The sequence below is a fragment of the Alligator mississippiensis genome, chromosome 1, assembly GCF_030867095.1.
Source record: "Alligator mississippiensis isolate rAllMis1 chromosome 1, rAllMis1, whole genome shotgun sequence".
NCBI lineage: Eukaryota > Metazoa > Chordata > Crocodylia > Alligatoridae > Alligator > Alligator mississippiensis.
In genome coordinates, this window is record NC_081824.1 from 261107556 (window position 1) to 261131337 (window position 23782).

At 40.5% G+C, this 23782-nt stretch overlaps 1 long non-coding RNA gene across 3 annotated transcripts in view; it reads right to left on the bottom strand.

Moving 5' to 3' along the window:
- Positions 1-23782, bottom strand: part of LOC132247706 (uncharacterized) — a 344432-nt gene that overhangs the window by 199870 nt on the left and 120780 nt on the right. The window contains exon 2 of one of the 3 annotated variants that reach the window (XR_009459020.1): positions 11151-11339. The exons of the other annotated variants lie outside the window; for them this stretch is intronic. This is a non-coding gene — a long non-coding RNA (uncharacterized LOC132247706). The remainder of the gene's footprint in view (positions 1-11150; positions 11340-23782) is intronic. 3 annotated transcript variants of the gene reach the window in all.

Consider the following 23782-nt stretch of genomic DNA (forward strand, 5'->3'; position numbering starts at 1 on the left):
GCAATAGATGCAGGCAGGTTCTGCCTTTCCTTAATATGGTATAAGGGAGTTATCTAAAACCCATTTAAGGTAATGGAAAGATTCTCAGTGATTTTAGCTGGCATTGGACCAGGCTTTAAAACACCAGTTCAGCAAAGCACTTTTCATGCTTATCTGTAAGCACATGAGTAGCCCATTGACTTCTTGAAGTCTAAATCACAAGTTACTGCTGAAGTCAATGATATCACATGGGTATGAAATCTGTATAAAATTCAGGCGTGTATAGTACATATCTCCAATCTAAACTTACTGATAGTGGTACTGTCCAATACACTGTACTGTTCTGCATGGGTGGTTTTCTAAACCAGAAGCAGCATAGCATGTCCATGCAGTACTCTGGCAGGCTAATTAGCATTGCAGAGTGACAGTACTAATTAACCTGTTCACAGCACTGCCAGACATGGCTACGCTGCTTCTGATTTAGGAGGCAGTCTATGTGCAACAGCACCATCTTTGAGGGCACTGCTGCCTAGCATAATAGGTTTGCCATGTAGACAGTGTCAGAACAGCAGTGCTCCCTTTGTAGAGGGCAGTTTTGCTCTTTCCTTTTCTCTTCCCATTAGCAGCATGGAAGTCTGTCTATTCATTAAGAAAAATCCAACTCAACTTTCAATTCTCAGTTTGAAAGATTTAATATAGTGCAGAATGACTGACTGCCAAGCCATCACCTACTCAAAGCACTGCAGACATATTTGAGACAGTAAATGCATCTCATACTAATAACAACAAGTAATCTTACTAAGGGCTTGGTAGTAACATTCTGTATATTAGACAATCCCGCTCTGCTCCAGAAGGCATGTTATTGGGCCCTCCCATTTAAATATTTGGGACCTGATTCTGAACTTGCAACCTTTGGCTTTATGCTAGTACAGCTCTTTTTGCCTCAGTGGCACTACTTCCAGTGTTCTGGTACAAAGAAGAGGAAAATCTAACCTAGTGTTTCTGAAGTGTGGCTTCCATCATACAATAACTTATTTTCACCTAGAGAGCAGATTGATTCTGTCTGACACATCCACTCCTGAGTATTTGCCTAACTAGCTGGCAAAACGTTATTCTCTGACCCACTTTAACCCAGAGTGGGTCTTTGCCACCCTCTAGTGGCTAAACTCCTTTTAGAGGTTCATACGCTGCAACAGCCTACAAGTTCATTCTGTGGTTAATGTACTGTTCTACTAGCTAAGAACTAGACACTCATGCCTGTTCATCCAGGGGCTTTTGAGTCAGTCCCCACAGAGGAGTCATAATTTCATCAACTAAGTCACAGGGCTATATTATATTAATAATACCAAGAGCTCGCCATTGAAACCAACTGGGGAGTTCATTAGAAATGAGTAGAGCTCCATGTGATTTAGGGTGAGGCTTCTGCTTAAGCAATCTAGTTTTTTAAAAAGATTCTGCAATCCTTGGAATGAACTGCATTATGGAAATGCAAGGCAGTAGATATAATTATTAAGAAGTGAAGCATTTAAAAGATCTAGTTTTCCATTATAAATGCAGCCATCTAAGGCTACCAGCTAAGTGCTTTAGTTTGAGTTGCTTTATGAGACTTACTAAATAGAGAATCACTCTAAGACAGGATATTTATGTTAGAAAAATATCTCCTCATGCTTCCTACACTACAGCCATTTTGAGTTCCAGTTCTGCAACTGCATCCCTGTCAGCAAACACACAGCATCAGTGAGACGTATTAATAAAGTCAGAGGGATACAAACAAATGGGCAATGTTACCCAATTTTAAGATTTTATAGGGAGTCTCACAATCATATCGCATTTTTAAAATCAACTTCCAACTCCTGAAGCCAAGGGCTTGCATAAGACTCTCAGCTGAAATACATATCCCTCCTAAATTCAGAAAAAGGCTTCAAAATGTGACTCCTGTCTGGTTAGATAAACAGAAGCACCCTTATTCTTAAACAGAATTTGGAAGATAGAAAGGACACAATGTTTTATAAACTTATGATACTTAAGTCATTTTTTTGGAAGGCTGAGGGTAGAAGGCGGCTGAAATATGATTTTTGCACACTGGGGGTTAGTAATATTGACTCCGAGTTCACCTGTAGAGAACCAAATGCAAACAATAACTGTTTGGATAGGTGAAATCATAGACAGAATGAAGGCAATGAAAAATATAAACTGGTGCTTTAGTGTGTCTGGAAAATCTACTGAAAAATGTCAAAATATAGGTTATTTGTTTTACTTGTCAGTCAATTTTAATGGATGTCATGCACACCAACTCTCCCTCTCTTTCACCACCCTTCCTTTCCTGCCATGACATCAATTTTCCTCTTGGCAAGAGAGAATTTAAAATATCAGGCCAAATTCATCCTTCAGATGCATATGCAGATCTCATTTGGCCTTCAGTAAACAAACAGTAGTTATGTGGGGAGGAAGGCAATCTGCAGCATTTTGGGTGTTCCTGTTTCCAGCCAGAATGAATATGATGTGTCCCTGTGTGGACTAATACAGCACAGCGGTTTCTGTTCAGCACTACAGATCTTTATTCATCTCTGCCCATGGTGGGTATTTTTTCCATTTCATACATTCAGGACTTGATACAGTGATTTCAAAATTTACATATTTGTGTTGGATGCTCCTACTGACGGCAAATAGTTTCTTGGATCTGTTTTGCCGAAAGGGTTTCTGGAAACGTGTTTCATGGAAACATAACTGCAGAAACAGATATGCTAAGGGTACTGAACTTTCTGTCTGCGTCTCTTTAGGTTCAATAAGGGTATGCCTCTGACTAGAAAACTGCATTAGCAATTCCTGTATTGATACTTTACATGTCGCTTGGCTGATTCCAGTATATCATGTTAGCTACTGATTTTACTCGTCCACATTCTGAAAATACTGACATAACAGCCCTATTTGCCTTCTATATTTTAATGAAGCCTGATTTCCCCAGCCCCCTGTTCAATGCTAATAGTCCATATAAAAGCTCATTCTCATTATTAAAACATAAAAGAAGAGGGTAAAAGACACATAAGGGAAAGATCATAGCCTGGTCACTGTTCTAAGTCTCATTTTCCAGATTTGCCAGGTGTTGGACCAACCTGAACTAGACAGGCATGTTATGGTACCATGGTCTGAGCCAGAAAAAACAATCAGCTCAAAGCACTTCATGAATATGAGCAAATTACATGTTACAGCACCCCTGTGAAGCAAATCTATTATCCCTGTTTTATAGATGAGAAAACCAAAGCAAGGGGAGGTGACTAATTTGTTCAAAGTCAAATAGCTGGGGGCAAATCCGGTTCTTACAGAAGTTTTACTTTTGACTTCAACTGATTCCAACATAAGCAAGATTGGATCCCAAGTCAGGAGACAGACCTGGGACAGAAACCAGAAATAAAAAAAACCAATCCTGACTTTTGAGACATGCGGCCTTCCAGAAAACAAGCTATTCCTAAAGAGGAGAAGGGTACTCTCCATTAGTCTGTCTAGATTTACCTATATAGTCCCCAATACAACAATATCCATCTTGCACACTAGAAGTTATTTATCAACCTCACTTTTTTATCATTGAGAAAATAATTATATTAGAGCTTTATCAAAGAGTCTGCTCTGCTCCTGTGAAAATAAGTCAAGGTACTTCTGCTGTCCATGCATCTTCCTACTTTTTAATAATATTTAGCATCAGCTTCTATTATCTTCAGGCCATTTCAGCTTCAACCTCATACTGTTTTAAACCAAAACCATAAGGAACCGGTTTTTGCTAAGAAACTTTAGAATTAATGCTCTTCTACTATTCCTTGCCCTGTTACAATCTTGTATAAATGTCCTGATATTTCCTCACATGCCACACTTCTCCAAATGTGAGACAGTTATGAAACATAAAAGAGCAACATCAGAGTCTCTCGGAACAATCTGAATTTCTGCAGCAAGTCAAGTGCCAGTGCTTGAAAAGATGGCAATGAAAAGCAAATATACTTCAAATTCCCCAGCTATGCAGAGTCTAAGTACATCACAACACACTATGTGAACTCCTGTTACCTTTCAATACAGCTTCCAGCAGGCATTTAACTTTTAGATTCATGGCCATGGATCACATATTGTTTTTGAGAGGTTCTTATTAGGAAGGCATCCAAGTCACAAAACTGGAATTCTCTCAGAAGGCTGGTCTAGCCTAAGTCAAATAGTAAGCCAACATTTCAATAACCTAACTTTTCCAAAGGCTGGTGGAGCATTAGCAAACAAAAGATTCTGCAGAGAATCTTTTCAACTATTGACCTCATTTTCAACTATTGAGCTCCCATCATTGCAACTGGTAGCGGCAATCAAGCAGATGAATTCGCAATATAAACAAGGAAGTGCTGGCGGGTCATTTCCTGTGAGGAGTCCTCCATTTAAGAATTCTTTTCCTTGCTTGGCCCATCAGAATCCAGGCTTGTTAATCTTCCAGCTACCTTCACTGAAGCCATTTTAGAGGAGATGGGCTGATATGAATATTCCAATATTTTAATATAGGAAATAAGCAGGCATTTATTGTGTTGCAATTTAGAAAACTAGGGAAATAACTACAGAGTTTATGAACAACGACTATGCTATGTTCAGGCTGGTGCAGAGTTCAGTTATTGTCTGGTTTATTCCGATTCCATTAGTACTCAATTTACTCTGTCAGACAATGCTCTCACTATATTCTTTATAGTAAAAGATGTCAATAAACTAACTACACCACTTACACCTGGTCATTGACGCTCCAATCCCTGTATTGAGACTAAAGGAACATGCCCTAGAATCTATTAATAATTTTCCACAGTTACAAAGACATAAAAACCCCTGCACCTTCTACTGAGAGAATGCAGGATTTGCCAAGTGATTTAACTTGCTCAAAACCTTACACGATTAAGAGGCTTCGAAAGCAACAAAGCTGAACTTAACCGAGACCCAAATCCTCCAAACATACACATGTGAAAGAAACTTTGTACATGAGTAAATGCACTGAACTAAGCGTACAAGTAGCCCCACTTGGTCATTTGCAAAGTTAAGGTACAAACTGATAAACAATGGTAATCCCAGGATCTAACTGGAATCTTATTGCCATGTTGTTATATATTGGTAACCAAAGCCAATGGTACAACTGCTGCGAGGCAATTGGGGCAGCCACCTGGGTACTGACTTGGGGGAGGAGGGTGGAAAAAAACTGTGGTTGTTGCAGCTGTGCAATTGCACTGTCAGCATGGCAACAACTATGAGTCACCACTGCTCCAGTGCCTGGCAACGTTGCTGCACCTCTGATTGAAGCATTAAATCAGGTGAAACCAAGCAGTTCATATAGAAATGCTGAAGAAGTATGCAAATCACATCTGAAGTTAAAGGAGATGTTGTTTTACTAATATAGCTGAGGCAGTTTCCAACTACAGAATGGAGAAATGGACGACACGTGACCACCATTCCAAAAATTAAAAGGACACTGATTATGAATGAAATGATTACTAGATATATACAGACCTACCCCATCCTATCTATGCTTAAGCAAAACATGCTCATAACACAATAGGGGACCCGCTTAGAGGAAAGAAGAGGTTACACAAATAGTTTTAAACACAGACACTGGAGGCAGGATAAAATGTTAGCAATCTAAACCCGAGTCAAGCACGGAGTATATGCATGACTTGGACATTTGATCATCAGTTGATTACTTCTCAGACAACCTTTATTGCTTTGTCTATGGTCCAGGGGTGGCGACTTATGTAGACCTAGTTTTCAAACCATTTCTCAGGTGTGTTAGAGCTAATTTAGCCATCTCTCTAACAGCTCCAGTCATGGTCTTACCATTAACATACCCTCCATGGCCTTATATTATGGGAGAAACATTACTGTTGCAAACAGTTCATACTGGTCAGGGAACAGAGTAACATGCCCCAAAATATTTTTGTAACTTGTGCTGAGAAGAGAAAGGATAACTGCATTCAGTTTTCTAAATCCACCTATCAATCTCAATTGTAAAAACTTCCTAGATTAGATATGTAGCCTTATCATTTCTACCTCAGAAGTGCTTAAGTAAGGAAGCATTAGAAGAATTAATGAAGTATTTCACAGTCTCAGTCACAAGCCTTAATCTGTGCATGCGAGTCCTTCCAAATTCTGATGCACTCATTATAAATTGATTTTTGTTTCTCTTTTCATACATCACTGTTTCTCAACTAAAAATTCCTCAACATCAAGTTCATCCTATATGCTGAAGAAACAAACTTAAGTTTCCCTAATTCAGCCAGTTCTATTTGTAAGTCTTAAATGTTTATTTGGGGCTCAATTCTCCAGGTTCCTTAGTGAGCTCAACTCTAATTAAGTGAAAAGTGGTTTAGTTCCACTGAAGTCAACAGACCTCAGCTGACTTATGCCATTTGAAGATCTAACATCAATGTTCCAATCTGTAAAATCACACACGCCACTTCATTATCTCAAGCAGCATCACTGACATGGCTTCTCTTATTCATGTTGATCATGCCAAAAAACAAACCAACCAACAAATAAAAAACCCCCAAATGGAACATGAATCGTCTCATCATCAGCAATCCCTTTATTTTACGATGATCTCTACCGCAGCTAATTAATGGGTCTTGAGATGGCTTAAAAGTCCAGTCCCTGACCGACAAAACCCTCCACAGAAGTTGCAGGGGTTGTTTGCAGAGGAGTATAGGCTACAGGCTGGGATTCCCCCTTTTTTCCTTCCTCTGCCCTCTCTTCTCTGCTTTGACAACAAGATGCTTTACCTCGAAAGAGGCTGCCACTTGTTTGAGGCTGCAGTTCCGCTGGGGTCTATTAGCAGCTAGCTTCTCCTAACTCTTGGTGTTGGCATCCATTTTCTTAAGGCATGTCTTCAATGCGTCTTTGCAGCATTTTTTCTGGACACCATGAGATCTCAGGCCATTACTGACCTGGGAGTAGAGCACTTGTTCAGGCAATCAAGAGTCAGGCATTAACATACAATGTCGGGTCCAGCAAAGTTGGTGTTTGAGGATTGCTGACTTGATGCTGGTAACACTGGATTCAGCATGGATGCTGACATTTGTGTGGCAATCTTCCCATTTGATATGGATGATTTCCCAGAGGCATCACTGGTGATATGTTTCCGGGCTCTTAAGAATATGGTAGGACACCCATGTTTCACACCTGTAGAGGACAGTGAGGATGATGACTATGTTGTAGACCTAGATCTTAATGTGTTTTCAGAGATTGCACTACATAAAGACATGCCAAAGCAATGTCCCAAAGGAGGCACTTGCACACTGGAGCCTGTGCTGGACCTCCTCATGAATGTTTATTCTCTGAGAGAGGTGGCTACCAAGGTAGGGGAAGTGTTCAACCATCTCCAGGATCTTTCTCTTGATTGTAATATGGGAAGGGAGGTCACATTCATGGCCCAGGGCAGGCTGATAGAACACTTGAGTCTTCTCAATATTGAGAAAGAAGCCCAAAATTCAGTAGGTTTCTCCAAAGATATCCAGTGTAGTCTGGAGGTTTTCCTCAGTGTGAGCAAGGATGGCTCAGCCATCAGTATACTGAACATCAAGGATAGTTGTTTTGAGTACTTTGGGCTTTGAGTGAAAACATCCCAGACTGAAGAGCCCTCCATCCATTTGATATTCAATGTCAATTCGGGAATAAAGATGGTCCTTAATAAAAATCAGAATAGCTGTAAAAATATGGACAATAGAGTTGGGGAAACGATGCATCCTTGCTTGATCGCAGTTCGGATGACAAATGGATCTTCCTCCAATCTACTACATAGAACAGTCACAGTCATCTGGGTCAAGGAGAAGCCTTAGTACTCTGATGTACTTCTCAGGACATCCAAAACTGGCCAGTACTTTCTATAGAACTTCAGAATTGATGGAATCAAAGACCTTAGTAAGGTCATATACAGGTACTGATGTACTTCCTGATACTTTTCTTGGATCTGGAAGCCAACAAAGATCATGTCAATTGCCCCATGGGATAATTTGATCCTTTCTTGAAGATAGTCATGAGGTTGGCAAGTCTCCAAGGGTTCTTTGTTGTTTTTTCAGAGAATACATTTGTGGAATCTCAGTACCAGTTCTTCGCCATAAGCCTTGTAAATTTCAACAGGCATGACAGCCAGTCCAGGAAACCAGTTCTTGGTTTCCTGGATGGCATGCCAAACTTCTTCTAGGATAGGAGGGTTGGCTATGGATCCAATTTCAGGGTGTTGGGGGATGGGTTCCATGGTAGTATCTACCACAGTTGACCCATGGTTTAAGAGTGCCTCAAAGTGCTCTTTCCATTTAGCTTGGATAGATTTATTGTCTTTGAGGAGCACAAAGCCATCCTGCAACTGCAGGAAACCAGGACCATGGGAATTGGGGCAATAGGTGACTTATGTTGCAGGGAAAAACTATGCATGCCATGTTTGTCAGCATAGAAATATCTCTCTATGTCTTTATCTTGCCACACCGATCTTTGATTTCCCGGATCCTCCTTTGAGCTTTGCATTTGAGGATCTCATACATCCCTTCCTTATGCTGAGATGAGGTGTCAACTTATCAAGAAGAATGAGGCCTTCTCTTGTGGTCAAGGAGGCCTTGGATCTCAGTATCACACTCATTGAACAAGTCTTGGTGTCAACGAGTGATATAGTAGGGCTGTGAGAAGCTTCGGTCTGATTCGATTGGGAGATTCGGCCCGATTTGGTGGTTGAATCTCCGAATCCAAATCGAATCAAAGAACCTTTTAATCTCTTTGAATCAATTTGGAAAGATTCAGACAGATTTGGTGATTCAGACATAGAGACAGCTTTAAATGTTTTTTCTACATACCTCTAGGAACCCTCCTATCCTACAAGAATCAACAAATAGAATCACTCTCCCTGATTCATGCTGAATCCAAATCAAATAGGGCCCATTTTGCACACCCCTATGGTATAGCCAATGAATTCAGCACAGGCCATATGAACAGTGGTTTTAAACCCCTTCTAGAGTGCCTCCATGTTTTCTTATGGATAGGCAGAGAGTGTTCATGGAGGCTGTCTCAGAGATTCTTACAGATCTTTAGATCTTGCAAAGATTTAGTGTTGAGAGTCCTTCACATTGCTTTTGGCTGTTTTTGGTGTTTCAGGAGAATCCACATGTTCATAACATATCTGACAAGATGGTGATCTGTCTAGCAATTATGTAACCCCTGCATGGCTCATGTGATATAGGCATCTATTCAGTCATGGACTCTAACAATAGCCAGAGGTGCCAGTGTTTGAGAAAGGGTGTCTCCAGATGGTCTTGTATTTATCACTCTGTCTAAAGGTGGCGTTAATAATGACAAGACCATGTTCTGCACATATGCTCAGAAGAACTATGCTGTTGGAGTTAGCTTTCCCTACTCCTTCCTTCCCTAAGGTGCTACCCCAAAGTTACAGGTCACATCCAACTGGCACTGAAGTCACTGAGGAGAATGATCTTGTCCTCCTTGAAATAATTAGTAAGAACATGGTCAAAGTTGGAGTAGAACTGTGCTTTGACATCATCAGCATGAAGTGTTGGGGTGTACACACTGATGATAGTTGCATACTGGTTATTGCTGAGCTTATGACAGAGGGATCTACTCAAATCATGATTCTGTGACATCAGGTGGTTTGTTTGAAATTTGTGGTGGGCAACAAACAACTTACTAAAAATAAAATGTTGGCTCCCCAGTGGCAGCCAGCAGTCCTCAAGATCACTGCGACCTGACCTCACAGCCTGTTGGGGAGGGAAGGGGAGCAGGCAAGATGGCTGCTACCCCAGCCCCTTGCTGCTGATTGGCTGAGAAGGCTACCTGTTGTGTGGCCTGACCCCTTCTACCTATCAGCAGTGAGGGATGGGACTGCATGATTGACAACCTTCTCAGCCAAATCAGCAGCAAGGAGTGCTACCTGATGGACAGCCCTCTCCATCAATTAGTAGTTGGGTGCAGGGCCCTGGGACCCCTCTACCGGGCGGGGGGGGGGGGGGGGGCACCACAATCAGCCCATAAAAATGGAAGCTAGCCCTGTGATCTGCCTGTGAAATAAGCTGGCCACAGCCTCAAGTTTGATACAGCCCCCAACATAAAATGTTCATTAAACAGTCTAAAGGCAAAACCAGGCCATTACTGCTAAAACAGTACTAGCAGAACCTGCAATAGAAACACCCGCGAGTTTCTTGAAAAGCTGTTACTTTAAGAGCGCTTCAGAAAAGATAGTTTCCAGAAACAGAGGAAAATCCCTTCCCTTGAGGGCAGAAGGTCCCCCAGCTCTTAGGGTGAAAGTAAAGAGAGAGTTCATGCAGAACTACTTTATCTTAGGCAATCCTGCTACAAATGACCACCTTACCCCAGCAATATCCTCTTCCTCAATTACAGACTTCTGCTGTCAGCTAATATATTTAAGTCCTTTGGTCAAGGTACAAGTCTATTGGAGAGTTCACAGTTCAGAGTTTGAACTCTGATAATAGTGTTTACTATGATGTGCATAGAATTTTTTTTTAACCTTTTTCCCTTCAAAGAAAGTTGAGAAAGTTTCAGACAAAACTCACTAAGTTATTTAGATTGCAACATCTAGCACTCAAATCATAGGAAATGCCAGTTTCACAGGTGACAGTACAACATTATTTCTGACCCTGTGTACATAGGCGTTATTATGAGAGTCATCTAAAATCACAGGCTATTTTCCACAGAAAAAAATCAGCACACAAAAATGGATGGTCAAAAGGTCAAAATTACAGTTGAACAAGCAACTATAAGACTGACATATCAAGTGTTTGATTTTTGCAGCCCAAATACACTTTTTCTCATGTGGCTTTATTTTGATGTAATAATGAGTTATGGCTCTTTGGAACTACCTTCCTCAGAATATGAAGTAACAAACCTTGTTTTGTTGTTCCTCCATGCAAACTATCCACAAAATGTCACAGAGCTAAAATATATAATTGAGTTCTACATACAATAGCAGGGGGAAAAAGAGAAATAAAGAGGAGTACACAAATAAATGTTTGCAGTACAGATAGGACAGGGGACAAAAAGTGAGATGACAGAGGTGAGTTCTTGATCAGCAGTCAACTTATTTAAAAGGTCTGGGTTCATCTTAGAGGACTTGTTGCCACCAGGTCATATAATAGATTTCATATTAACTTTCCTACCTGAACGTACTGCTGTCAGCTCTTACAGTCATACTGTAAGTTTCTTGATCCTTGTTGTATACCATTCCCACCTTAAAATCTCATTACCAGGAAATTGAATTTTTAGCTTTTTGTTAAAATAAAAGTTGATCATGCTGTTTCTGTTTGAAGAGGAAATGATTTTGGAGGGTTTAAAAGGATCCACAGAAACTAAAGAAAAAGAATAAAAATTCAATTAAGTAAATCATCCAAAACACTATTTAAATAAACAAACAAAATTCATGATTTTTGAATGCTTAGTGTCAGGAATATTAGGAAAGTGACAATGTAGAAATTATCCAAACAGATGCATTTAAATTTGGGCACAAAAAAAAGGCAAAGCAAAAGGTCATTTCATGGTCTAGTGCATCTTCCTAAAATGCCGAGAGAAAAGAGAGGAAAAATCTAACCCAATTTAAGAGAGTTTACCAGATGGAATAGAAATAGCTGCAAAAAGCATTTGTAAAATGATTGTTTTATAGCTGCTGCTGGCTGACCCTCCCAAATCTAAAGGGCCAGCTCCAGAAAAGCCTGCTAAGAAAAACAGTTCTTCTGACATAACCCTGGGATAATGCAGTTTAATTAAAGTCATAGAATCATAGAAAATGAAGGCTGGAAGGGACCTCAGGAGGTCATCTAGCCCAACCCCTTTCTTAAAGCAGGACCATCCCCAATTAGATCATTCCAGCCAAAGCTTTGTCTAGCCAGGTCTTAAAAACTTCCAAGGATGGAGATTCCATAACCCCTCTGGGTAGCCTGTTGCAGTACTTTATTATTTTCCTGAAACAGGTCACCCAGAGAGGTAGTGGGATCTCAGTCCCTAGAGGTTTTTAAGACCTGGCTAGACAATGCCTTGGGCAGAATGATATAGTTATGGCTGGTCCTGCTTTAAGCAGGGGTTGAATTAGATGAATCAAGGGAAGGATTATTTTTCTGTTGTATACTGTTACTGTATCATGTTAAGTTTTCTAGATAGCATTTAGTATAAAGCATGACATAATAAATAGTCCTCAATCCTGTAAATATTTGCGTAAGTGCTCAACTCAGAATGTACTCTTACTGTCCCCTTTTTATTATAGTTGTATGATTAAAAAAAAAAAAAAATCAGAAATGATATAGCTCAGTAATAATAAACCTAGGGAAATTCACAATTGTTCCCAGAATGTTTTTAGCTATTTGGAGCTCCCCAAATCTTGCTTTTTAAAATAATTTTTGAGGAAATTCACATTTTTTTTACATTAATATATACAAAGAAAGAAAAAGAAATTCAGCTCTATCAGAAAAATGTGCACTTGTAAGCCTCCTAATTGAGCAGATGTATGTCTGTACACCTGCAGGGGGGAGTGTGGTCTACTGGATAAAGGACAGAATGGAGCTAAGAATCAGGAATTCTGGACTACTCTCCCTTTTCCTCCATACTAATCGTGGCAATAAGCTTTGAAAATGTTGACCTTTACAAACACTCTTATTTGGATTTCTCTACCTCTCTTCTTAGATGGATAAAAACTGATAAACACTGAAAAACAGGGAACAATTATGGATACTTTAGATCACAGAATTAAGTATACAAATAGGCAATGTTGTGGGCTACTGGATTGGCTATTGAATTTGGACATGCATCCTAATCCCAGTTGAATTGCCCTTTTCTGTGCCTGTAGTTTTACCTTTTAGGGATGCTGAGTGTGTTATAAGAGTTCTAAATAGTAATGCTAGCCACTGAATAGGTTCTACCGGATAAATGCAACAGCAGGCCAACTTTGATGATGTGTACAATAATTTTATACAAATATAGTTTCAAGTAATGGGGATCACCCTTTCTTTTAAAAATAATTCAGGCCTAGGGCTGGGCAACCTTCTTCCATGGCTTGCCAAATTTAAGACAACAAAAAAAATCACATTTAACACAAAGTTTGTGGTTAGTTGAAAAGCCAGAAATTTTATTGGAAAAAATTCAAAACAATTCCTAATTAATTGAAAATCTGTATCTGACAGTTAGGTGTTGTATCACTGAATGTATATCTCTAACATGAAAGATCGCTTCAAAAATATATAACACCAGTGGCATTACTAGGGCAGTGTGTCTGGGACAATCACCTTGGGAACCAATATTGGGGAGAAGGGCAAAAAAAACACCTGTTCTGGGCACCTGGCTCCATTGCTACATTGCTAAATAACACAATACAACCTCTCCTTTGATACAAAACAGAGAAGTAAGAGGTATGCCACATATCTACATTTCAATGGTGTTTATTTTCTTAGGCTGGGCCACATAGCACTGTGGGATTTACTAATCATGGTCCTGGGTTCCTTCATAACAAACTAAACCCAACAATTTGGAGGGAAACAAGTGAAAAACAACAAAAATGAATAAAGAGTTTGAGTGACAGATACCTATGAGAAAAGACAAAATGATGTAAAATAGAGCTTAGCTAATACTTGACTACAGGGGTATAGTATAACAGCTTAAAATATTTAAAGATTGTTAGTACTAAGGGGGGAAAGGGAAAAAAGGAATTCATGCATGTAGTTAAAGACGTAATAAGACAGAAAAATAGACAAAACAAATGACAAACACTTGGCTGCGATGGTTTAATAAGGCATGAACCTGCCCTGAGTAGGGGGCTGAAATAGATGACCTCATGTGGTCCGTTCCATCCCTACTTCCTGATGATCCTATAACAACTGACTTATGATACATGATTACAGATCCATTTTTGATATGCTTAAAAAACAGATTGAGAAAAAACAATGAGGAATATAACGTAGTGAGCAGTCTTACAATTGATATTGGCAAAAATCTTTCACTGTCGTCCATGCTGGGAAAGCAATTATGCCTGGTGGCTCACAAGGCAGAACTGGGCCAATATAAGTTGGGGTCTTCCTTCATTCCATGGTCTTGGAGATCTTGGGCTTGGAGTTTAGGCAATTTCCTAGGAATTGTAATATGCTAAAACAAGGGCCTACAAGGACATCATCTAGTGCAGCGGCTTCCAACTTCTAATCTATGACTTTCCCTTTGTTTAGGCTGGGAAGCACATCAGCACTTCCGCATTATTCTGCCAAGATCTTCTCTCATTTGGAGGTATGGCAAAGCCAGAGTGATCCTAGGACACCCTACCTACCATCCTGACATTTTCTGGCAACTATCACCCTATGAACTCCTTGTCTAACATCCATTGAGAAAACATTGATTCTTTAATTGACATTTTAAAGCCCTGGTCCTAGTGGGTTTTTTTCTAATCCCCTGTTATCACTGATTTTGCAGAATCCAAGCACAAGAAATTCTTCCCAATCACTTAGAGAGGTAACGTTAGAAAGAGGGATTGCTTAATTATCGTCAGATCTTGAAAGCCTCTTGGCCAACAGGGACATGTGTTCTCCAGGATTCATAGCCAAGCTGAAGAGAAAAGACAATACCAGTAACTTTGAAAAATAACATGAAGGAACATTGGGTATTCAAGAATGAGCACTTAAGCACGTTAATAATATCTGAAAAATTTGAAATGAAGGAGGCTTGAACAAACACCTGGAAGAATAAATTTAGGTTGAAACTTAGTAATTCATACCATTTCATCTTTTGCCTTGTGTTTCTAGGTTTTACAGTTAGATCAATTACCTACCCCTGCCCTCAATAAGCTGGATTTTTCTACATACCTTTGCAAAATATTGGAAGGATGGGCTCTTCCAATTACTTGTCTAGTACTCTGTACTGTGTATGGTACAATACAAATCCTACTGGGGAGGACATGGAGTGCATATATCCTGCTTGCTAGGAGATGGAGATTCTGATATACCATTAAGCTCCCAACCCTTTGCTGGTAGACATTACATGTTAACATAAATCTATCTGCCCTCACAGTGGAACCTTATTCATTTCCCCTTTGCCAAAGCATATATGTTTTAATTTGATCATCACCAATAAAAGATCTCTCTTTTTCCCCCTAGCTTGAGTTAAACAGAAGTGAAATAGCATAGCAACTTAAAATTCAGTCTCATGTATGAGGTGCTGGGTGGGGACCTAGGAGATCTGGCTCAGTCTAGGACCCAGGTCAATTCCAACTTCAATAGCTGTGTGTGTGAGACCTTGGACAAGTCCCCTAAACCATTCTGGGTTGTTATTTTCTACCTGTAAAATGGAAATAATCCATCCCTGACCTCACAGATGAGAGGACAAAATCTACCAAGTATTACTGAATGCTCAAATATCATGGTGAGGAAGAATGTACAAGCACATAGCTGGACAGTGCCATCTCATTTAGCAAATTGCTGCTTTTACTGTATTTGCAGTACTTGCCCTTTAGAAATGTGCTAGTTAGGTCTTAGGATAAATACCAGTAGCTCAGCATGCCCCCTGAACTGCTTACAGAGAATACCAAGTGAACCTTGAACTGACAGGAAATGTTACATCAGCAATGATTTGCACAATTCTTAATGCAGGCCTAAGTTATCTAAAGCATTTGAAAACATTTTAAAGGGTACATTATAGTACATCACAAATGCTACTATACTATACTTGGGGAGGGAGTGGAAACGTCATTTTGTGATGCATTATTCTTGGCTTGGTTTTGTTGTGCTTATTCACTTGCTAATTCGCAAAACTCAGTAATTTGCAACGGGTCACCCAGTCATTAGTGCAAATTATCTTGGTTCTACTGTATTTGCATTTAATTGCCCTTTAAAATTAATTTATTTTAATTTCTTGAAAATAATTTGTTGCAGGATATTATTTTCCCTAAGAGAATTTATTTCCCTAAAATAATTGTTCTGTTTTTGTATTTAAATGCATGTTTAAGTGATGTTTCTCTATATTTGCTGTCATATATATATTTAATATATATAAGACATAATATATATGTGCATACTCGAGACAGCCTTTCCTACTCAAGCAAGCAACTTTGACCTCCACAGTGGAGAAAAACAGGCCAAAATCTGATTTGCTGCATTTTTCCCCAGTCTGGAAATTTCTTTGTGGTATATAGCCACCATGATAGTTCCTACACCATACCCTTGCTACCACTTCACAAGACAGGTGGTATCACTGGATGCAACAGTCCTGGCAACTTTGTTTATTCCCAGGATGTCACTGGGATATCTTGGGATCCATCTATCTATTTTAGAGGCTTATATGACCCACATCACCAAAACTTCTGAGAGGCTCACAATCTTAATCCGGAGAGGCACGGAACTATTGTTATCCCCTTTTTTTGAAAATGAGAACTGAGACACAACAATTAAGCTGTGGCAAGTCCCTCTCAGCTGATGCTCAGCTGCTGGGCTTTCCTTCCTGTTGACCTTAACAATTCCAGGGGATTGTGTAAAGATATTAATATCTGATGAAAATTAATACTGTTTACTCAGCAGACTACATTAGAGTCTTCAGAACATTATTGGCTATTAGTTAAATATGTGCTTAGCAAAGTCAGGAGCAAGCCTTGGCAGTGCAATGAATCAAGTGAAATTTACATTTTGGCCAACTGTAAAAAGGCAACAAATTATATTTTTAGAACATGGGTTTAGGTTGTAGCCGTGTTGGTCTAAGATATAGGCAGACCAGGTTCCTTGGGTGAATTTGATATCTTTTATTAGACCAACCCAAATGGTTGGAGAATAGTTATTAAGCAAGCTTTCGGGTTCAAAAACCCTTCGTCAGGCTAAGGACGCTGCAGCAGTTGCTGCGTGCTCTTCCTGGATGGAATTTTTAGAACATGACACTTCTAAGAATGAAAGAAAGAATGGAAGAAAAATACTTTTGCTTTGTGACATCCTTTAAATAGACAAGCCTTGAGCTGTCGAAACAACCTAATATTAATCTCCCTTTCACACTAAAATCATAATTCATAGTTAATAGGGTCAGAAGGGACCTGAGCAGATCATCAAGTCCGACCACCTACCATGGGCAGGAAAGAGTGCTGGGGTTAAACGACCCCGGCTAGATGATTATGTAGCCTCCTTTTGAAGACCCCCAGGGTAGGAGCAAGCACCACTTCCCTTGGAAGCTGGTTCCAGATCCTAGCCGCCCTGACTGTGAAGTAGTGCTTCCTGTTGTCTAGCTTGAATCTACTCTCACTCAACTTCTGGCCATTAATCAAGACTCACTAGACCAACCAGTAGGTATATAAGCAGGCCCATGTTTACTTTAAATGTTGATATAGAATTTTACTTTTAGTATCAATAAATGTTTGAATATATATATTACTGAGTAAATACTGAAGCATTCATATATTAGTAAGGACATACAGATTTAGAAAAATGGCTCCAATGTTACATAATATTTTTTAAGATTTGAACACCACACCCGAGGTGTGGTAACAGTGGAGAGTAAAAGCTAGGTGTGGTAACAGTGGAGAGCTTACTGTTCATGTGCAGTGAGCTCATTGCACGCCAGATCACAGCATCTGTCAGATGAGACTAGAGCTCTCAGCAGAGAATCAGCAGTAAAGGGTATGGGGTGCAACTGACCACCACATCCCATCCTAGATCCACCCCTGCCAGTAATGTACTCTGTAGTATAGATATTATGGAAGGGAATCCTAGTCCATGCCTGGAGGAATTCATACTCTAGGGTAAGAAGGTATGGTAAAAAGAGAAATACTTAGCTGTGTTAGTCTGAAGTCAGGCAAAAGGCAGGATAGACTAACTAATTTCATTTTCTTATAGCCTATCTAATATCATTTTCTGTCAAAAAAGGAAATATTTTTGACCAGTGTTTTTTGTTAGTTTTCTGATTTTTCTGATGAAAATCAAAACATTTTTGAGGAAAGCAAAGACTTTTGATAACAATAAAAGTCTTTGTTTCTATCAAACTCTCAATGTTCCAATAATAAAAAAAATAAATGGAAACATTTTAACATTACTACAGTTGGAAAAGAAGAGTGGAAATACAAATTCAGATTCTCTGACCCTGGGGATTTAGGTGGGGAGTTATGAGGCTAAGACCAATGTGCAAACGGGATGCAAAAAGACCTGCAAAAAAGAGCATACAAAAGCTATGAAAAGACTGGTGACTGCAAGAGAAAAGAGAAATATCATATATGACTTGGGACATTTCCAAATTACTTCCAATTATTTCCGAGGTACAGAGAAAAGTGACTCTCTTGAGACTTACTCGATCATTCAACGTATTGTACCACAGAGAAACCTATTTATTCTTTTACCTTCTATGATATCAGGATATTGCTAGCAATTAACAATGATGTGATAACAATTATTTTTTGAACAGCAGACAGATTTCCTCCCTAGGTCAGCAACAAATCAAAGTATACATATAAATTGTCAGCAGATAAAGGCCAAAAAACTAAACAAAGAGGGATATCGGAAACTGTAAAGCACCTGCCAATATCACAGTTTGCTCTCAAGGGCAAGTATTTAAGTCACCATATTTCCACCATTTATTTACCTTCAATATCCAGCTTTACATCTTTTCAGGAACCATGTTTGTCTAGAAAAGGGTTATTCTTATCCCACACTTGCTAAAGATATAATTATGGAAAAATCAAGATTCATTTATAATTTGTTGTTGGCTAAATGCATAACTCCCATTGAAATCAATTGTCTTCAATGCTAAATGATCCAGGTAGTGCTGTCAGTCTTCTGACACTTTTACAATACCTCATTTATATATTTAGGCAGGAACAGTTACATTAGGGCTATCCAAATGTTGACCACCTGCTGGCTGCATTCCTGCACCCCATACCATATGAGCTACAGGTCCTCTGGACTGCACCTCCCTGCCTGCTGGGATGGGGACAGGAAGCTGGACGAGGAGCAGGAGTCTGGAGATCTCAGCTATAGCAACAGCAGGATGAGTAGGGGAAGCAGTACCTTGGCAGAAGCCTAAGGGTTGTGAGTTAACTGCTCAAAGGACACACAGGGCCTGCAGGGCGCTAGTTAGCCCTGTGTTACAATGTGAAGAATCACAATTTACATTGTATTTGGAAATCTCAGGAAGAAGGCTAGGTCTACAAAAGGTCAGAATTTTAGGAGGGTCAATGTAGATCTGGTGATGGTGCCCAATTCCCAGCTTTGACCCAGAAGTGCTGGGCATGTCACATTGGATTGGAACAACAATGCATAAACTAGTTTTGCCTTCTGTCTTCCAAGTTTTGGGGATGGTTCTGTATCAACCCACCTTTGTCATAGTAGTGTAACCTAAAGGTTGCATTAGATCAGGGTTATACAACAGCCGAGTGGCAGAGGGCTGCACACTTTCTGGGCCACAAGCCCCCCAGGTCACATGCTGCAAAGTGGACACCCCCTCCACCACTCTGCTACACTGTATAGCAGGTGCTGCTGCCCACACTGCACTGTGCAATGCCACATGGATGCCTCAGAGCCTGCGCATCCCTGAGCCATGGGCTCTCTGGACCCCACAGGCCTCCCCAACCCGGGGAAGGGTGGCTGGAAGTAAAAGCTGGAGGAGAGAGGAGAACCCAGAAATCCCAGTAACAGCAGCATGAGAGTGATAGAGGGAGCAATGCTTGAACTGGGAGCCTAGGGGGCCACAGGTTCATACCTTATCTGTTTTATGTGTCCTATTCTACCAGTTGAACAGCCTTGCTCTAGAATTATATGGACTTCCACTTGCTCCCTATGGACACTCCATGTGCCATTCATCTCAAAAGAGTTAATATGGCCAATCACTTCCTATTTTACCCCTGTCATATTATCAATGCTAGGGATTTTAAACAATATTTTATAGAACTTATTACAGTGAATCTGAACCACTGGTAGATCTTCTAGAATAAGGAAAGTCTGTCAGTAGTTGAATCTTTGGAGTTAAGGTAACTTCACACTAAGGGGCTGAAGTAAATCTGTCCCAGGAAAATCAGTGAATTACATAAATGTCCTGTACTAGGATATTTTGAAAGCTTCCTTTGGTCCTATATTGAAAAATAGGAACCAGGAATTCCAACCATACTGACAGAACAGGGAACTGCATGCTAGAAAGTGGTCTCTCAGGAATGGAACCAGAAGCACAAAGAGGTCATTTAGTTAGAGGAAGGGAAGTCTTTTAGAGGGGGTCATTTAGAGGTAGAAGGGAAGTCTTACTTGCTCCAGCTCTCTGCACACTGAGGGCAGCTGCTACTGTAGCAGCAGCAACTTGGGGGACAGCATCCCCATGATACAGACTCCCCTGCAGCTGCCCTTGGAGCCCTTGGCACTTTGTATCCCCAATATGCTATTGGTCACAGGGCTTCCCCTGTCATGGCAAAAACTCCCAAGGGGTGTTCTGGCACCCCCTGTTCAGAGTCAACACCCAGGTCTGGTGCTCCATTTCTTCTCCCCGCCCATCACAGCCCCAGTTCCACAACTGAATAAATCTATGAATCATAGTGGACAAGTAACTTCAACATCTTTATAAATGATCTGGATGTGGGGGTGAAGAGCTCAGTGGCCAAGTTCATGGATGACACCAAGTTATGGGGAAGCGTGGTCATACTTGAAGATAGGCTACAGATACAGATGGACGTAGACAGGCTAGCGAGTTGGGCGGATCAGAATCTGATGAAGTTCAACGTTGAGAAATATAAAGTGCTCCACCTCGGGACGAGCAGCCCCCAACACACCTACAGGTTTGGTGGCACTAAACTGACTAGCACCACAAATGAAAGGGACCTGGGGGTAATAACAGACCACAGTATGACTATGAGCTGGAAGCACAATGCTGTAGCCAGTAGGGCAAATTGTACTCTGGCATGCATCAATCGATGCATCTCCAGCAAAACCAAGGAGGTGATTCTTTTGCTCTACTCAGTGCTGATGAGACTGCAGCTGGAGTCCTGCATCCAGTTCTGGGCACCACACTTTAACAGGATCATGGACAAGCTTAAGAGAGTCCAAAGAAGAGCTACCCATGTGATCAGTCTTACACGGCAAGCCATGGAAGTAAAGGGTGAGGGATCTGGGACTCTTCGGCCTAAGGAAAAATAGGCTGAGAGGGGACCTGGTAGCAGCTTACCACTACACTAGGGGAGTACTTCAAGGGCTTGGTGAGCAACTGTTCATCAGAGCACCCAAGGGGAAAAGTATGAGTAATGGCCACAAACTCCTGGGAGACCAATTCAAGCTCAACATTAGGAAAAACTTCTTCACAGTCAGGGTGTCCAGAATGTGGAATAAGCTCCCTCCAGAGGTAGTGCAATCATCTATCCTGGAAATCTTCAAGAGAAGACTAGACAGTCACCTTGCTGGGATCACCTGACCCCCAGTTATCTTTCCTGCTTGGTGCACAGGGTTGGACCCAATGAACTTCCCAAGTCCCTTCTGTCCTTAAAATCTATGAAACTCAATATGAGCTTTCCCTGCAACACTGTGGTGAAAGCAAGCCAATACAGTTCTTAGAAGTGTAAATGGGGACATACTGTGTAGAATTAATGGTATAATTTTGACTCTACACACAACATTAGTGAGATATGTGCTAAAAGTCTGCATGTGGTTCTGCTGTCCACAATTAAAAAGGATGTTTAAAAATTAGAGAAGTTGCAGGGAAAGGCCACAAACACATTTGAAGGCTGAAGAAAATGACAGTGGAAAACTTAATCTGTTCAGTTTATCAATAAGACTGAAGTGCGACTCAATTGCTGCATATGAAAAAGGATCAAAGACAGCCACTTAAAATGATAAAATCTTCATGATTTGGTTCCTTCAAAAGGAAGACTTGGGTGCCTTTGCGGAAGATATTATTTAGCCAAACGCAAGTTATATTTCAGTGGGTGCATCTACATGTGTGCTTTACTGACGAGTAGACTAATTAGGTCCACAGTAAAGCATCACAATCTACACATGCGCTGGTATTAGGGTGTAGCAAACTAATTAACTCTGCCATAGGATAGTACTGTTGGGGATAGAACTATCTTGCAATGAAGTACTTTATTGTGCTGAAACACAGGTGTAAATACTGACTGGGAATGTAAATTGTGCTCAGTCAGTCCAGCCAGCTGGAGGCTTCCTCCAGCTCAAATTGTTGCCATCCTGGGCACACGTGTACATATTGCACCCAGGAGCAGTTTACTCTGGCTTGAACTTCTCTGTGGCTATTGCATTGCATTAATTTCATGTGTAAGATTGCTGCAGTACAGGGTGCAGACACAGATGTTGTGCCCAGGACCACACCAGTTTGAGCTGGGGGAGAGTAGCCCTGGGGTGCCAGGGGGCCCCGAGGGTCAGCCCCAGGCTCCAAGAGGTAGTGGTGGGCAGAGGAGGGACTGGCTTGGGCATGATAGTGCCCTAGCGTGAGGAGCCCAGTGGCTACATGGCAGGCAGGAGTCTGGTTCCCTACTGCCTGGGCCGATAGGGTACAATGTACGCCCAGGTCAGCATTTACACATGTCTAGGCCCAGTTATTTTCACTACCGTAAGACAGTACTGTCCCAAAAAGTACTATCTTATGGCAGCAAAAATCAGTTTGCCACAGTCTAATAATGTTGCATGTGTAGACTGTAACACTTTACACCGCAGCAAATTAGTCTACTATGCAGTTAAGCACACGTGTACATACACCTAGTTAGACCTAACTTACTGACTTCGTAACATGTTGGACAGCAGACTAGATGATCTAATCTGATCTTCCTGTCTAGCCTGACAGTCTATGACTCTAAATGTTGTCCACTATTTTTTTTTGCCTGTGATGAGCAGCCTCAAATTTCCTATATGCTTGTCTTGTATGCAGTCAGATTTCATCTTTCCTTTATTGGTAATTAAAAATCCAATAGAAATCTATTGTCACGTTTTGCTTTTTCTATCGATGCCTAGAAGGAAGTAGGAAAGAGCCAGAGCCACCATCTTTCCCCTACTGTTTCGGAAATCATTCACTTAATTCAATATCATGGTCAACTACGGTACTATAAAACACTAAAATTATAAAGGTTTAGAGAGGAAATAGAGATAACCTTAACTAAAATTACCCCCCTCCCCACGCAAAATCACTGCAATAACTGCTACGTAGCTAACCAAGTATATTGTTTCTAACACTTGACATAACTGAACACAAAAACCTGTAAAAGAAAGGGACAGATTTTATTTAGTCAATATCAGCATTCCTAATAATGGCAACTTCTCCTTTTACTTCCAGATACCAGCTAAGTCAGCTAGTACATTCAGCGTACTGCAAATGAAGTGAAACCCCAAACTGCTGAAAGATGTTTGTTGACATTTGCCACATCATTGTACCTCTAGGCTTCCTTTCCCATATTCTGCACAAAACTTGCCAGTTTCACGCTGCTATTTAAAAACGCGATTGGGGCAGGTTACGGGTGAACTAATAGTTCAATAACTTGTTCCTCTGCTTGAGTTCTTATGATTACCTTTCCAGAATGGCAGCTGTGTAGTAAAAGTGCTGACAGTTTTCAAATGCTTTTATTGAAAACTTTTTATGGAACCACTCTTTTATTTCTCCCATTTTCATTGCCATTAGTGCTGCACTCTACCAGTCCTAATCATATCTGTTAGCACAAACAATGTGTTTTAGGATGTAGAAAACACAAAGGAAGAGTAAGTCTCAGTTCCAAGGAATTTCCAATATAAATAATAAAATTCAGATGTAAAATACCTTGGGTGATTCGAAGAATAATCTTCTAACATACTGATTTGGGTTCTATTCTGATTATATACTGCAA